Raw genomic sequence first — 18,210 nt, forward strand, 5'->3', positions numbered from 1 at the left:
GATCCAGGGGCAGTAACCGAGGAACTGATGAACGTAGCCATCAGTAAATCCCCCTCCCTTGACACTGATAAACAGCATTTGTTGCATTGCACTCTATATTACTGTAACAGACCAGGACCTGATAAAGAATATGAGCAAGAACTGTTTAGAAATCATGCTAACAGATTAGTATTACGAAATTTGTACTGGGACACAGAAGGAAACAGTGTAGTAAGCTGTTCATTGCCCCAGGAATTCCTAGAACTTTACAAATCTAACCGATTACCACATGTGAGTTTAACTAAAGATAGAAATTTGAAATGGGCAGACCTAGGAGAAAAAGTCACAAGGTGGGAAAAGCAGACAGAGTTAGAACTTTCCGAACAGGGAATACAAAAGCAGAAACTAAATTGGATAACGCAGACACACCCAGCTGTACACTCACAGGCAAGTGAGGATAGCCGAGTAGCACTCTTACTAGAGGAAGAGGAAAAAGCCTTACGAGACATACCAGAGACTCTCTGGTCAACAGGGAAATCAGATGTAGGACTTATTTGTACAGCAGGACCAGTTACTATCACGCCAAAATCAGCATTTAGACCTAAAAAAGAGACAGTATCCCTTGAGAAAGGATGCAGAAATAGGAATCAAACCTATAATAGCAGCCTTACTTAAGGAAGGAGTCTTGATAGAATCTCCTGATTCACCATGTAATACACCCTTATTTCCTGTTAGGAAAGCAAACAGAGAATGGCGTATGGTCCAAGATTTACAAGCTGTAAATGACACAGTTATACCCAGGGCACCTATGGTGCCAGATCCACACACTTTATTGAATGATTTGAAACCTCAACAAAAGTATTTTTCTGTGGTAGATATTAGCAATGCATTTTTCTCAATACTGATACACCCTGACAGCCAACATTGGTTTGCATTTACATTTCAGGTGAAATGGTATACATATACGAGACTACCACAGGGATATTGTGAAAGTCCAACAATATTCGCACAAAAAATGGCAAGTAACCTGGCAGGATTTATCCCACCGAAAGGCAGTCAGATTTTACTTTATGTAGACGACATTCTGCTGGCAGCCCCCACCCAGCAAGAATGCAGAGAGGATACCATAGCATTATTACAATTTTTAGCCACTCAAGGACACAAGGTAAACAAAAACAAACTACAACTTTGGAAAAAACAGGTCAAATACCTGGGATATGTAATCTCCAAAGAAGGCAGAATATTAGATGAAGACAGAAAAACAGCAATATTACAAGCACCTAAACCAACTACCAAGAAGGAAATGATGCCCTTCCTGGGTACTACTAACTTTTGTCGGAGTTGGATTCCAAACTATGCCTTGGAATCTGCTCCGCTGACTAACTTGATATTCAAAAAGCCGATGGCAGCACAAGATTTACTACAGTGGACACCAGAAGCAGAATCAGCTTTCTGCAAACTGAAGCAACTGATAGCTTCTTCCTTAGTTTTAGGATTACCAAACTATCATAAACGATTTTTTCAAACTGTAGATTGTAAGCAAGGTTATATGACATCAGTGTTAACACAACAGCATGGGGACAAACAACACCCCATAGCTTATTATTCATCACAGCTAGACCCAGTGGTGCGATCCTTGCCCCACTGTGTACAAGCAGTAGTCGCAGCTGCAATGGCAGTGCAGGCTTCAGCCTCAGTAGTATTGTTCCACCCTCTCACATTGAGAGTGCCTCATGCAGTCGCGATTATTTTACTGCAAGAAAAAGTAGCATATCTTTCTCCTGCTAGACATCTTTCCTGTATGACTATACTGTTGAGCCAACCTCATATGACAATTGAACGATGCACAACTTTGAATCCGTCAACCTTGCTCCCAACCCCTGCAGATGGCAAACCACACTGCTGCCTGGAGGAGATTGAGCAAAAGACACTACCTAGAAAAGATCTCACAAATGTTCCCTTGGATGATGCCGAGGTGACATACTATGTGGACGGCTCATGCAGGAGGGGTCCTACAGGACAGAATCTAGTGGGGTATGCAGTAGTTTCTGATACTGAGATTTTAGAAGCAAAGTCTTTACCACACAACCTATCTGCACAAGCAGCAGAATTGATTGCCTTGACAAGGGCATGTACCCAGGGCCGGTGTTAGCATTTTGGGGGCCCCCAGCAAATGTCAAGTTGGGGGCCCCCTAGGCACTTCCAGTATAAGTATCATCCTAACAATGCCATCCATCCTAAGCAACCCTTTATTTCATGCTGCAAACTTTTAGGAGTAGTATCCACAGACAGACCTGCAGCTACAAGCTTTTACATTACAACATGCCTATGTATCACACTATCACTATGTTGAGCTGTCTAACAAAGAGGCAGTTAGAGTTACTGGCACTTAGCTGCAACAGTGATACATTGCAACAAGTCTATGTACAGGTCTGGACTTAAAGTGAAATGATTACTGGACCTACATTTCAACACCCCCCCCCCCCACACACACACACACCCTCCAGTCCTCACCTCCGAGTCCTTCTCCTCTTGTGCTTCCCCCATACCATTCACATTACTTTTTCTTCCTTTTCTCACATTTTGCTGTACTCTAAGCTTTTTCAAGAAGCCATAACTTTCTATATGCTCTGAAGTGCATTTTACACAACCTTTTCATCCAATAATAGCTTGAACAGAAATTATGATTAAGGAAAGAAACTCACTGTTGTGGTTCAGCTTTAGTTTTCCTTGCATCCTTCAACACACCTTTCCTGAACAAGATAGCCCAGTAATAACCATTTAGGAAATAACTCAAGTCAGGGCCCAAGAAGCCACAGGTTTACAGATGGTCTGGGATGCATTTTAGAGCATTTTCTCAACATTTTACTCTAATGGTTGCCTAAATAAAAATTATGAAGAAAAAAGAATGTCAGTCTTATTTTTACTTACAAGGCATAATTTGTGCCCAAGGCTTAATTTTCAAATCTGACAAAATTGTAGCTTAGAGTAAACTAACAAGCCAGTAGTTGTGAGAATATTTAAGTCTTCTCTGGAAATACTGCTTACCTCCCTAACCCTCTAAAAAAGACAAGTCACTGCCTATGCATCCCTCTGGTGTTAGACTGGGATGAAAGCAGAGATTTAAATTGCCTTTGTCATATATTTCAAGTGACTGATGATATACATATACATAGCATGTTCTTCACCCCAGCTGTCAAAGGTAGCCACATGTATATGTGCCTAGTGCGTGATTGTGAGAATGATTTCAGTAATATTCAAATTTGTTGCTCCTAGACAGTACACCTCTCACACAAGCTATAGTAACCTTCTTTGTACACCTCTGAGGTCTGTGAGAAACACTGCCCTCAGCTCAAACACAGGCTATAATGACTTCATGTACGCACCTCTAAGGTTTGACTGTGATGAAAATCAAAGATGTAATATCCACACAATCTCCAGCCCCTCATAACCCGGAGCTTTATGTACACACACACACATTTCAACAGGGCTGGTTTTAGAATGGGTGTGGTTGTAAACAGAGGCTATTATTAGCTTTATCCTAAAAGGGTCATATCTCAGCACCATTCAGATTAAACAGCGTATTCAGAAAATTGACACATTTTTCTCCAACAAGCAACAGCTTTGGTGGGGGCCCCCATAGAGGCAAGGATGATAAAGGGAGTCCCCATTATCCATTTAGACAGTCTGGTGCGTGGAGGCAACCAAACTCCAAGAATATCTAAGTGTCGGAATGTTCTGTGATATATGTTATGTCTTACTTTCGAAATATAATTACTTGTTAGGTACATTTTTTACTGATGCACAAGAATAATGTCTGTGTCCTGGCATTATTGGGTGCATGCACAGATAAAAATCAGTGATGTTTTTTTACACACACACACACACACAGACACACAGACACACTAACATGCATAAGCCACAGCAGTACTAGTTATGTACTTATTTCAGCAAACAGCAATGCCTTGTGCAACATTGGTACTGCCACACCAGATTAGTCACTGCTGTTTAGCAGTCATCAAACAGCAGAAGCAGTAATATTTATTTCATCGAGGAGTAATGCATACTCGTCACTGTCCCTACTTTCACAGACCTTCCCTGATTTTGTTCATACATTTGCTTTATCCTTCGTAAAAGTCTGATTTGCTGGTAAATCATTCAGGATTACAGTCAATTAATCCAGACATCTGAGTTTTATATTTATTGTCCAAAAATAGATGTTGATGCAAAATATGTTATTCTAGTAACTTTTTAAGTGAATTAGAGAAATATTTAAACATATTTATGATTCTGAGCATTTATTCTATTATTTTTGGGAATTATACTGAATTCTTAAGTAAAGAAATTGAGTTATAGTATCTGGTGTTCTGGTATTAGTTATAAAACTACCTGAAAGAGAAACTATCCCTGATGATCGGAAGCATCAGCTCTTCTTAAAATCCAAAGTTTGCACTGAGGTAAGTCACTCTGGACTGCTGATACTTCTAGTGCTTATATTGTTCATGTTCATTATCATCTTCATCCTAACAGGGTCATATCACAGCCCTGTTCATGTTAAAGAGCATAATTAGGAAATTAATGCATTTTTCATTCCTCATTTTTCCCCAGTCAGCAGCAGCTTTTGTGGGGCCCCCACACAGACAAAGATGATTAAGGGGGCCCCCCTGCAGCCATGGTTTTGCAGGGACTAAAAGCTGGCTATGTAGTTAGTTTTAGTGGAGAAAATGTCCAAAAGCAGGGTTTAACTAAGCCAGGAGCACTATGTCTGTAGTAAAATATTTAATGGCATTCTGATGCCTGTTACTTGACAAAACACCATTACTACAACCAGAAATATCTTTGAATTTTAAAGGAGATATAAATAAGAGTTATTACCCTCATAGTTTAAGTATGCAAGACTGCTGCACTAACTTTTGTTGGTTTTGCAGATGTGACAAAATATCAGGATACGATAACTTGCTGTGGTTGGGGGCCCCCAGGGAACAGGGGGCCCCCAGCGACCGCAGGGTTCGCTGGTGCCTAAAACCGGCTATGCATGTACCTTAGCAAAAGGTAAGAGAGTGAACATTTTTACTGACAGTCAGTATGCTTTTTCTACTGTACATGTTTTTGCACAGCAGTGGAAAAATAGAGGAATGATAACATCTACTGGTAAACCAATTAACCATGCACAATTTATTTTAGACTTGTTAGACTCTATTCAGTTACCTCAGAAAGTAGCTATTTGCAAATGCGTAGCTCATACCAAGCAACAGGATAAAATTTCAAAAGGTAATGAGAGGGCTGATACAGCTGCAAAACAAGCAGCTTCAGCTTCAGAAGTATTTCTTTTGAGTGAGGAATTACAACCATATGAGATTTTAGATTTAGAAATGTTAAAAACAATGCAGACACTTACTACAAATGTAGAAAAACAAAAGTGGATAAAACGAGGAGCAATCCTTGAGAAGGGACTGTACATCTCCAAAGAGAAGAAACCGATTTTACCATCTAACTTGTTTAGATATGCAGCTTTGTTGAGCCATGGGCAGTGCCATGTCTCAACAGGGGGGATGGTACAGTTAGTGAATCGAGTGTTTACGACGTATGGATTTACAAACTACACAAAAAATTTTTCTGCAGCATGCCATGTTTGTAACAAGCATTATGCACAAGGGACATTGAAACCTAAGCAAGGGAGTTTCCCTACACCACCGTATACTATTTGTATGGATTTTATAGAACTGAACTAATGCGAAAAAAAGAAGTACTGCCTTGTCATTATAGATATGTTTTCCAAATGGGTGGAAGCTTTTCCAACTAAAAATCCAGATGCAGCTACTGTTGCAAAAGTCTTCTTTAAAGAAATTATTCCTAGATTAGGCATACCGGAAAAGATTTATAGTGACAATGGCACACACTTTGTAAATCAAACTATACAACTTAGCCATTATTTCGGGATTTCTCTGAAAAATCATTGCGCATACCACCCCCAATCTGCAGGATTAGTAGAGAGGCATAATGGGGTTTTGAAAAACAAGCTTAGAAAATTGATTAGTGAGACACAAAAGAACTGGGTGCACTGTTTACCTCTGGCACTGTTGAGCATGAGAACTGTTCCAAATGCAAAAGGGTTAACTCCTTTTGAAGTTCTGTTTGGGAGGGCATATTATACAACTCAATGGAAACCTCTCATGCCTGCAGAGCAGGAGGCTGACAGTTCACTTGCAGGGTATATGAGACGATTTTTGAATAACAAACTTTTGCAGTTAAATTCTGTTTCAGATAAAGAGCAAACCAGGCCATCGGAAGCAGCAGTAGCCCCAGGCGCGTGGCTCTTTGTGAAGGTCGTGAAGAAAAAGAACTGGAGTTCTCCGAAGTGGGAAGGGCCGTACCAGGTACTACTGTCGACACCCACTGCAGTCAAGATCGCAGAGCGAGCGTCCTGGATTCATTTGACACACTGTAAACTGGTTAAGAACTTTGAACTGGACAAAAACTTTGTTACTGCTGTACAACGAGAACAAAATGACCAGGTATAGAGTAAACAGAGATGCAGAACAACCTCAGAAAATTTGCATGATTATTCTGATAGCCATACTGATAACAGTGATCTTTTTGTTGTGGCCTTTCCTTTTCCCAGCCACAAAAGTTGAACTGATCAAACGTGATGCATTACTCATAGACTGGCATCCAAACTTTAACACTTACCAGGCAATTAAATATGTGTATGCTGAAACTTTCAATATTTCGAACTGCTGGATTTGCACAGCTATACCGACAGCATACGGGGGATTATTAATGATTGCTGACCCGGGAAAACTTGATTTTTTATACTACACCTGTGAAGTCACAAGACAAAATAGCATTGTACCTACCTGTTACACAAAAAGGGATTGTATGTTTTTACAAGAATAACACTATTCAGGTGGGTTGGAGCAATTGCAATGTGACTGTTTCTTATAAATGTTATATTAAACCTAGCAAGACTAAAACTTTTTGTGATACAAGCTATGATGCATATTTTGCTAAGATGCATAAAAGTGTTGATGAGATGCAGCATAATCCTGTTATTTTAAAACAGCTTTCTATTATTAAGAAAATGTTTCATGCAGGGCAAGCTTATATCAATACTAAAGTAGAGAATTGTTATTTTGTTTGTGGGAAAAAAGCATATAAATGGCTACCTGAGAATTGGTCCGGCAGTTGTTTTTTGGGTTACCTGGTTCCGACCATATGACACACTGCAGCTTTGCCTCAGGGAAAAATTCGAAACATCAGAGAGGTCAGCAGCAAACCTAGAAGTCCGATTAAGAGACCCGAGAATCCAGTAGGACGAATCGAAGCAGGATGGAGAAACCATAACTCCGTAAAAAACAAAGATAAACTGGCACACATGGACTTGAGTGACATCATTATATCATGGGCAGGTACAGCCCCTGCATATGGCGCAGTGAAATCGATTTGAGAGCTGAGAAAACTGTCTAAACTTCTCGAAGTTATGAGCAATGCAACTTTTTCTGCTCTCGAATTAGTGACTGATGAACTGAATGCTATGAGAACTGTGGTGCTTCAGAACCGCATGGCTCTTGACTTCACCCTAGCGGCGAGAGGTGGTACGTGCACTTTAATAAAAGAAGAATGCTGTTCGTACATTCCTGACAACCAGCACGAAATAAACGACCATCATGAGGTGATCCAGCAAGTCTCGACCATGACCAAACCAGGCCCAAACCCTCTGACGGACTTTTTCCAGAATTTGTTTGGGGGGTGGGGTTCCATCCTAATGAACATCCTGATTGCCATTTGTGTGGGATTACTCCTATTAGGAGTATGCATTTGTTGTGGTATTCCCTGCATGAAAAAGTTAATCAAAGAATTTATAGATATATCAGTTTCTGAGACTTTGTATCAAAGTACTGAAATTAAAGAATTGTTGAAATGTGAAACACTTTCATAAGTTTAAACTGAATGACTCTCTTAACTGCAAATCCTGAATGGAAGAGGTTAGGAGAAGAAGCAAACTGTTTATTCTTTTGAAAATAGAATTAAAAAGTATTAACGGGGGGAAATGTCAGAAAAATATGTATTAATGTGTGTGCTTAATGCTAATTAGAAACTAAATAAGTTAACACGTTTTTCATTCTATTTTATATGCACAATTTTATATACAGTTGAGTTTCATATGAGACTAAAAGATACTTTTTGAAACTGCAGTGTGCTTTCTGAAACTTGCAAGATGCCCTCTGACCTAGTAATTGCTAGCACAGCAATATTCATGTTTATGCCTTTTGGAAATGTACTTGAGAAGCAGGTGATTATCTGCTAGGTCAGGAAGAAATGAATGAACAATGCTATATTCTGTAATGTAATGATTTTGAACAGTTAGCTCTGTTCGAAGTATGAGAACATGCACAGCTGCAGGAAGTTAGAGATAACATAGACAAAAGACTGTTGGAGAAATTAACTGCAATCTATACTTGCTTTGTGCTCGGATTAGCCATAGTACCTTGAATGGTAACATTACATATATCTAACCGGTGGTAGCCAAGGCCACGTTGTTTTTCTTAGGAAGTTTCTCATAAAAATTGATAGTACAAGCAGAAAATCATGAAAACAACTGCTATGTAATGATGTTAAAACTTGTGATTTACTACGTCAGCTTGGTAGGCAATGTCTTATTAGAAAATGTATAAAAAAGCCTGCATTTCCTGATTCTAGTTAGACAAACTCTGTATTAGCACGTTTTTGTCTCCTTGCTGCAAGATTAAAGTGCCTTAACCTGAACCTACAGTGTATTGATCATTTTTAAAGTATATTTTTCCTTTGACACAGTGTTATAGGGCTAACAGTAGAGTAATTACTGCAGAACATGGAAAGGAAGTGAGTAGTACTACTGAAGAGAAGGAATCTCTCACAGTGCTCTCAGGTACCCTGCTGGTGATCTGTCTCTTAGTGAAGGTGGTCTTACCAGCACTGGCTTTCTGGGTAGTCTGCAAGCTAGCTGGCAATCCAGCAAATTATGTAGGGGTTTATGCCCAGTTTGGTGAGTTTATCAACTATAATGAAGTGGGGTATTGTACTGAACACCTTAACCAGGTCCAGATAGGTGGTATGCATCATTTTCCCTCATCCATTGCCTTGGTGACCTTCTCACAAAAGCCCATCAGGTTTAGTGGGCATGACCTTCCCTTAACAAAGCCAAACTGGAATCATCACCGTAATGAAGTGACGGTTCCAGGGTGAGAAGCACTGTGAAGGTTGTTTGTGAAAATGTTGGAGTAGAGGTCTGAAGATGGAGCCTTGAGGGACTCCAGTAGGGTTGCGGAAAAAGGGTGAGAATTCACAGGACCATTTTACTGCTTATTTATGATCCTTGAGGTAGCTCTGAAACCATTTTACTGTTCTGTGAGAAGCCTAAGTTATACAGTGTGTTCAATAGTAAGGGGTGAGACACTGTGTCAAAGGCTTTGGAGAGATCAAGTAATACTGATGCTATTTACATATGTATCTTCAGGAAACAGTAGTGCATTTAAGACCAGTGACTCACTCTTTTCAATGTCACGAGAAAGAGAACTTTATTGCATTCTTCTAACATTAGCAGTACAGCATTTGCACAAGACTTCAGTAATTCTGCAAGTCATAAATTTACAATAAATTTGGCAAATTACTTCCAACTTAACATGGACTTTATAAAATACTCATCAAAGATGAAATTTTATTTCAAATGTAAGGCATGCTAGCATTTAGACCAACTAAATATAGGGTTGAAGTATTCAACAGCTTAGATTACTCAAAAAATATTTTGCCCCCCACATCTTTGCAACCCTGTAGTGTATATGTGGGTAAAGAAATAAGTAAATTGACAATGAACTCGTATACACACAGACACACAGCAACATTGGATAATAAGGGTTTAGGTGTTGCCTGTTTAAAATTTCTCTTAGTAAGAACTCTTAAGGCTGACACACTGCATGCAAGACATCACAAAAGAGATGCTCCCCACCCCACCTGCATGATGTGCAAAGACAACAATGCTTGGAAGTAAGCAAGTTTGTATTCATATGCAACCAGCTACAAACCTCTTTTTTCTGCAAACATGGTCTGCTTATCTACTGCAAGCATTCTGACCCTTATTAAATGGCTGCCAGGCAGCAGACAACCCTCATGCATACTTCCCAACAGAGACAGACCTTTTCCTACCTAGTTCTGTGACACCTGGGTCACTAACTGAATCCAGTTCACAAACACTGGGATTGTTGATGGGCGCACACACTGCACCTGTAAGACAGTTTACAGATGAGCATTCAATCATTTTCGCCCACAGGCTAAAGTATAACTGCTGCTGGCCATTTTGAAACCAACAAATAAAAGAGTTAGTGAACCACAAAACAGAGTGTTGTATAGAAAAAATGATCCAGTTAACAATATCTTCAAAGTAGTCATTAGCAGATGCAGTAGCTACGCAGTGCAAAAATGCAACTCTTGATAATCCAAAATGATTGCTCCTCTTCTACAGTCTGGAGGTACTAATACAGAAACCATTTTATTTGCTTGAAGTCTCTTCTTCGGGGCTCAAATGTGGAAGCGGGTAACAACTTCAACAAACAATGGAAGTGCATTTTCTGTATCACAGTCTTTGCTGAATGAAAATCTTTAAATACAGAAAAAAAAGTAAAGGTCACAACATAAAAATGGATGAATATTGCACATATTCAGTCCCACACTGCCACAATTGTTTACATGCATATTAACTGTCACCAGCATCCTGATAGTATAGGACACAGAGGAATAAACACTAAGCCAGCAAACGGTAACACCAAGTTGCACTTGTCAAGTGGCAAAGACTGAAAAAAGGCTAAAATAATTAAATGTCTCTGCATAAACATGTAACTTCTGCAGCACAATTTTAGTTACAGTACATTAATACAAACACTCTTCTAGATAAAACGTACATGACTTACTAATTGCATATTCATAGACTGAAATATCCACCTACGCTCACAACTCAAGTCATCATAAAAGGAGGAGTCAGGTGTGCCTACAATTCCCAAGAAATGTGCACAAAGATGTCAGTCCTTGGACTTGCACAGTTCTACATAGAACAAGTTCACAAGCCCGGATGAAATGAACTGTACTGCACGAGAAAGCACTAGTTAACTAATGCAAATAAGTTACCCAAGGATAAACCTGCTAGTTTATCGAGATTTTACACACATAAATTACAGCATACTTTTTAAATACATGGACTTAACCAGAATGACTCTTTCTTTTCCCTCAAACCAATGCCATCTTATATTTCAGTCCTTGGCACTTGAAACTGAAGGAGCTGTGACCTAATACCTGGTTAATTCTGGCCCTCTTTGGCGACCTGCATAATATCAGAGGAACAAACTGTGACAACCTCCTACTTAAACCCAGGGCAGTAACTAAGAAGCCTCAATCTTCACCACTGTCTCTGGTAAGGGAGTGTCACTGAAAGCAGGGACAGAACACACAATTTCCCTAAGAGTACACTGGAAACAGCCTCCAAACCTGGGAATGAACTATTTGCTTCAGTCCAGATCCCCAAATAAGTCTTCAAACTATCCATTGTAGAGCAATGTGTTCCAGTTCTAGGTATCTGACACACACACACTTAAATATTTGAAAATCACACATACAGACAGTCTTGGGAAAGACTGGCACAGATTTATCTGCTACACCTTATTTCCCAAATTACACGGTGATACTGCCACTAGTCAAAATACCACAATATCCTTCAAAAGGGTTGTTTTGCAGTAAGGCTTTCTGGAGTGGCCCTGGGGTTGTCACAATAAGCATAAACAGTCTCAGGTTACTAAAAGTACTTTCTCAATAACCAGCCACAATAAAAGGTAATAAAATATTTTATAAATAAAATTATTTAAACACATATACACTGAATAACTGATTTCAATAAACCACAGAGTTTTACTACAGGGATTATGAAAATAACATTGAAAGATAAAACCTAACACTGACTGAAGAAAAAATATCTGACTGTGCTTCCTAACTGTCTAAAGATTAAATGTCCCAGTTTAATCTAATTATGTCAGCAAGGCAATATGATACTCTTACTTCTGCAGGGCAAGAATATATATCCACTCTTCAGGCTGTTATCTGGTCCTCATCCACTGGAATAGGAAACTGTATTATTTTTGCTGAACAGCTCTGAAAAAACTCTGATCTGGAAAACAACCACTGACTACTGAACTCAAATGAACAACTGGTGCAATTGAACAACACTGAACACAATTGACTCAGAACCTGCTTTTTATAGCAGAATCTTTTAAAAGTCAAAGAAAGCTGTTATGAAAATTCTACTCTCTCATTTCAGACTTTTGAAAAGTAAACAAAAACAGCTGCTGTGGATATTCCATTCCTTTCAGCTCTGACACACAATGACATCACCCTCAGGTCAGTTGACTGGCACAACCTGCATTCAGAATTCTTTTATTTATTTAACATTTGTTTACTGGGAAAATCCAACTTGGAACAAAGCCAATTTTCAGTGGAGGCCTGGGGAGAAACTCTCCAGATACATGTCTTTGTAATATGGGAGGAAACCACAGCAGCCAAAGACAACCCACATGAAAGCAGGAAGGACACCCCAGCCAAGAATCGAACTGGAGAACCTCTTTTTGTGAGGCGATAACACAACCGCTGCACCACTGCACCATCCGCATTTTTAAAACACATATACATTTGGTCAGCCAGAAAAACACATTTTGATTCTAACATTTTACATAAACCAAAGTAATAATCACAAAATATTAACTTATTTACAAAATTATAGCTAGTCCTGCTAACATATATAACACAGGGTACTTTACAATTATTTACAAAAATGCAGTCAGACATGCTAGCACAGATAACAATATCTGATATCCTTACACAAGGAAGAATAGTAGTAGTAATGAACAGATGGTAAAGGGAAGTGTGTACCCAACTTGGTGCTAATTACTCAACTCGGGAGCAGGGAAGGAGGGAAGTAAGTAGGTCTGCAATAGTGCTACTATGGTAATTTGCCTGCATAACTGGACTATGTTTTTTGTGTGGAGAAATGTTACAGTCACTAATGTAGAGAGGATTCTGAAAGCTGTCCATACCCCAACGAGAAGGGAGAAGGATTGTTGCAGACAGGAAGTGGAAAATACAGCACGCCTTTCAGGACAGCAGAGGTAAACCTTACATTCTTATCCAGAAAGCTACATCTAGCTTGTAGTACTTTGGGAAGATGGGAAGAATCCATGTGGAGGCTTCAAAGATGACCTGGGCGCTTATAAACCCCCTACTCAGGCAGAAGTACGGGTTGATGTGCACCATGGGGAAAGGGGTCTGTTCCTTAACTAATAACTTCCTATTGGCTTTTTAACAAACTTTAATCACATTTGGAGAGACACAGCTATCCCTAGCTTGGCATTGCCAAAGCAGATTAAATGTTATGACTTCCTGACAGCTTTGGTTCTGTTAAGACAATATATTATTTGTCCGTAAATATCCAATGCAAGATTCTCTTTCATTTCCAAGGTATAGGAAAAACAGGTAGCTGGACAGCTTTACTAAGAGCTACTTCTGTAACCACCTTAGGCATGAGGGTGGGGAAGAGGGTTAACACACAGGGTCAGCCTTTCTTTGTGGAACATAAGACTCTCTGCACATTTAGTCCCGAAGACCTGACACCCTTCTGAAAGAGGTGACTGCAATGAGGCAGTGCTATTTTCTATGTCAATAAAGCCAGGGTTACAGATGCCAGTGGACCAAATGGGTGGTTAGGCTAGTTTTTCTAACACAGTTCATGTTCTGGGCTGGGATCATCCTCTGCTTCACTGGCCTGAGATAATGGATGCCCTATACAAACTGTCTCACGGATAGCTCAACTGCCAGTCAGGCGGAGGGTTTACATGACAAGTACTTCAGCTCACAAGAACTAGCAGGTTCAAAGGGTTTCTGGGTAAGACTTTGCAGTACTAAAGTAAGATCCCAAGGGGGAGGAAAGTTCCTTGATTGGAGGTCTTAGGTGAAAACCCCCTTTTAAAAATGCCCGACCAAGTTTAGAAGAAGAAATTGTAGAGGGAAAACCAACTCCCTTCCCAACATGGAAATTAGTGATAGCTGCAAGTACTTTTATAGTAGAAAAACTAGCTCCCTCATGGAAAAGAGACATCCGAAACTGAGGATAAAAAGGTGTCTATATTCCTACATGAAGCCCAGAAGGAAAACCTTTTCCATTTGCTACAATATACCTTCTTGGCGGAGGACTTTTGAGAAGCAAGAATGATGTCATGGACAGGTGAAGATAGCCTGGACTATAGCAAAATTACTGGAAGTGGAGAAACCAAGTGGTTAGTTTGACCAACCGAAGATTGGGAGTCTGTTGTTCTGTTGGATGTTGTTCTGTTGGATGTGAAATGAGATCCTATCTGGGATCCAGTATCCATGGAGGATATTTGCTGCAAGAACGCAGAAAGGGGAACCATACCTGACGAGGCCAATGATGGGCAATGAGGGGAAGATTGGTCTTCAACCACGGGGATTCGAGGATAAACATACAAGAGACCCGGGTGCCAATCGTGGACTAGAGCATCCCTGGGTGACAAACTCCCCGGGGGATCAGAGCGAAGTACCTGCTGCATTTGTTGTTTAGGAGGGATGCAAACAGATCGCAGCAAGGTTTGCCCCAATGGCTAAAAATCTCATTCGCTACTGACTGATTCAGGGACCACTTGTGAGGACTCAAAAAGGATCTGCTCAAATTATCCACCAGAATGCTGGATTCTCCCATGATGTGCGTTGCAATGAGAAAGCTGTTCAAAGCAATCACTCATTCCCAGACTTTCATGGCCTCTCTGTAGAGTGGGTAAGATCGGGTTCCCCCCTGCTTGCTAATGTAGCATATCACTGACATGCTGTTAGTCAAGATTTCCACTGTCCACAGAGGGATGCAGTCCTGAAAGGTTTGCAACATGAGGAGGACTGATCTCATTTCCAAGACATTTATGTGTAACTTGGTCTCTGTAGGAGACTGCGTGCCTTGGACCATCCTTCCTTGAAAATACCCCTCCAGCCCCAACAGGGAAGCATCTGTGGTCACTGTGGCCAAAGGAGGGGGAAGGATAAAGGTCCTGTCTAGATGAAGATCATCTGTGAACATCCACCATTGCAGGTGATGTCTGCAAATTAGAGTAAGTTTGATCGGAGTTGATAACGGGTGACATCGGATGGACAACTGAACCACCAGAGTCCACTAGAGAACTCACATGAAGAACCTGGCTAGAGGCACCAGAAGTATGGCAGCCAACATGGAGCCCAAGGCTATGAGACCTAGGCAAGCTGAAGGAGATGGCGTGTCTAGTAGACATCATACCTCTTGCCTGATAGATGATATCCTTTGTAAGGGAAGAGCTGCAACTTGCGTTACCATGTTCAACTGAGTCCAGATTAACTCGATGTCCTGGAATGGGACCAATTTGGATTTTGACATGGTCACTGTGATTCCTAGGTGGCAGAACACGTGCAACATCACCTGAATCACCCACAGTAGTTGATGCTTTGTGGGTGCCATAAGAAGCCAATTGTCCTGGTAGGGGAACACCTGGAATCCTTAAAGATGGAGATGCACTGAGACTACTGCCATGCACTTGGTGAACACCCAAAGGACAGAGCTCTGAACTGGTAATGATCGGCCCCCAGTCGGAAGCATAAATATCTCCTGGAGCACCTGTGTATTTTGATATGATAGTAAGCATCCTGGAGATCCACCGAGCATATCAAGTCGTCCTTGCTCACGAATGGTAGAATGGACTGTACCTTAACCATGTGGAACTTTGTCTTCTTGACAAACAGATTCAAACTGCTTAGATTCAGGATGGGTCGAAGATCTCTGGTCTTCTCTGGTACTAAAAAGAAAAAGAAGTTATGTACCTACCATAACATTCCATGTTAGTTGTCTTCATCTTGCCTTCCTTCTTGCTGGTTGGATTCGGAGCCGATCCTTGGCTCCGACTCGGCCATCTTCTATAGCTCCAGATCTGTTTACTGACTCGAGGCTACCCCTTATCCCAGCATGCCCAGCATCAGCTGCCCAAATCTCGTTTGTGATAGTGCACACTAGACATAAGTAGTGTAACCAGTTCCTAAAAACTGGTTGTCCAATACACCTAAACAAGGAAAGAGTTATAAAGTACCTGGCATGTGAAGTAATAAAAGATGCTCAGTCAAAGAAAACAAAAGGGAACTCCTCACAATCCTCTAGGAAGGGGGAAGAGGGAGGGACGCAAGAAAGAAGGCGAGAAGAAGACAACTAACATGTAACGTTATGGTAGGTAAAGAACTTCTTTACGTTAAGTTGTCCATCTCGCCTTCATTCTTGCTGTTTGGAACAGCGTCCCTAGCACCTAAAATCCCGGGTGGCTCATTGGAACAAACTCTTCAGAACAGTAGAACCAAAGGAAGCTCTGCTCCGGGAGACCATATCTACCTTGTAATGAGAGATAAAAGTGTGGGGGTTTGCCCAAGTGGCAGCTGCACAGATTGAGTCTATGGGCAACCTAGACTGAAAAGCTACAGAGGTGGCTAATGCTCTAGTGGAATGACCTTTTGGTTCAGCTGGAAGCTCTTTATTTCGTAACTGATAAATAAAGGCAATAGTATCAGATAACCATCTGGATAAGGTCACTTTAGAAACTGGAAGGCCTTGTTTGTTGAAAGCATAAGAAAAATAACTGGTCTGACTTTCTTAGTTCCTTAGTTCTATGGAGGTAAAAACGCAATTGTCTGTGTACATCCAATTGGTGGAGCTTGTATTCTGCCTTGTTGCTGTGATTAGGAAATAAAACTGGGAGATCTATGGATTGATTTAAATTGTTCTCTGAGCAGACTTTAGGAATAAAGGATGGATTGGTCCTCAGAGAAACTCTGTCCTTGTGAAACACCAGGTAAGGAGGACGAACACATAGTGCTTGAAGTTCTGAGACATGTCTGGCTGAAGTGATAGCAACCAGAAAAAGTGTCTTCCAAGAAAGAAACTTTAAAGAGCATGATGCTGCCAGTTCAAAGGGAGGCAAAATTAAGGAGGCTAAAACTTAATTGAGATCCCAAGGAGGGGGAGGATCTCTAATTGGGGGTCTAAGAAGAGATGTTCCTTTCATAAAAGCCTTGCAGAGCTTATGAGACATTATGCTAGAATTAAACATACCGATATGAAAATTTGAAATGGCAGCTAGTTGTACTCTAACGGTAGCGGAAGCCACACCAAACTGAAAAAGCTGTGCTAGAAATTCAAGAATTTCATGGACTGGGGCTGAGAAAGGATCCAAATTTCTAGATTCTGCCCAGTAAGAAAACTGTTTCCATTTACTAGCATACGTTTTCCTCGTAGTAGACTTATGTGAGGAAACAATAATATCACGGACTGCTGGGGAGATGTTGGAAAGCCTGGCTAGGGTTGGAAGTGGAGTAACCAAGCTGTGAGCTGTAGAGTTTGAAGGGATTGGTGCAACCCACCTGATTGGTGAATCAGAAGATCTGGAACTGGGTCCAGAATCCATGGTTGATCCAGAAGGTGGAGGTGTTGGAAAGGGAACCATATTTGTCGAGGCCAATATGGGGCAATGAGGATCATTTTGCAACCCAACAATTTTGCTTTCTGTACGAGTCTTGGAATGAGGGGAAAAGCGTAAAGGAGTCCCTGAGGCCAATCATGGACTAGAGCATCTCTGGGTATATGACCTGGAAGAGGAAGTAGGGAGAAGTAGCTGCTGCATTTGTTGTTGAGAGGAGTGGCAAATAGGTCGCAGCAAGGCTGTCCCCATTTGCGGAAGATAAGATCCGCAACTTCCTGATTCAGAGACCACTCGTGAGGCATGAGGATAGCTCTGTTGAGCCTGTCTACTATAACGTTGGATTTCCCAGGGATGTGCGTTGCTATCAGAAAGCATTGGGAGGAAATCGCCCATTGCCACAGTCTGAGTGCTTCTCGACACAAGGGGTAAGACCTGGTCCCGCCCTGTTTGTCGATGTACCACACCCACTGACATGTCTGTTTGGACTGCAATGGTCCCGGAATGAAGAGAGTCTTGAAGGGTTTGCAACACTAGGAGAACCGCTCTCATTTCTAGGACATTGATATGCAGATGGTACTCGTGAGGTTGCCAAGTGCCTTGGACTGTCCTGCCTAGATAATGCCCCCCCCCACCCTATCAGGGATGCGTCCGTGGTCACTGTGGCTAC

The 18,210-nt window shown here is 41.0% G+C and overlaps 1 protein-coding gene across 10 annotated transcripts in view; it reads right to left on the minus strand.

The window, feature by feature from the left end:
• Positions 1–9,510: 9,510 nt before the first annotated feature.
• The window catches only part of SNRNP25 (small nuclear ribonucleoprotein U11/U12 subunit 25), a 426,702-nt gene continuing 418,002 nt past the window's right edge, over positions 9,511–18,210 (minus strand). For all 10 annotated transcript variants that reach the window (XM_044089460.1, XM_044089462.1, XM_044089461.1 and 7 more), the window contains one exon: positions 9,511–10,612. The gene's annotated coding sequence lies outside the window, so the exon portion shown is untranslated. The remainder of the gene's footprint in view (positions 10,613–18,210) is intronic.

Source organism: Protopterus annectens, chromosome 12.part0 (assembly GCF_019279795.1).
Source record: "Protopterus annectens isolate FY-2018-M chromosome 12.part0, PAN1.0, whole genome shotgun sequence".
Classification (NCBI taxonomy): domain Eukaryota; kingdom Metazoa; phylum Chordata; order Ceratodontiformes; family Protopteridae; genus Protopterus; species Protopterus annectens.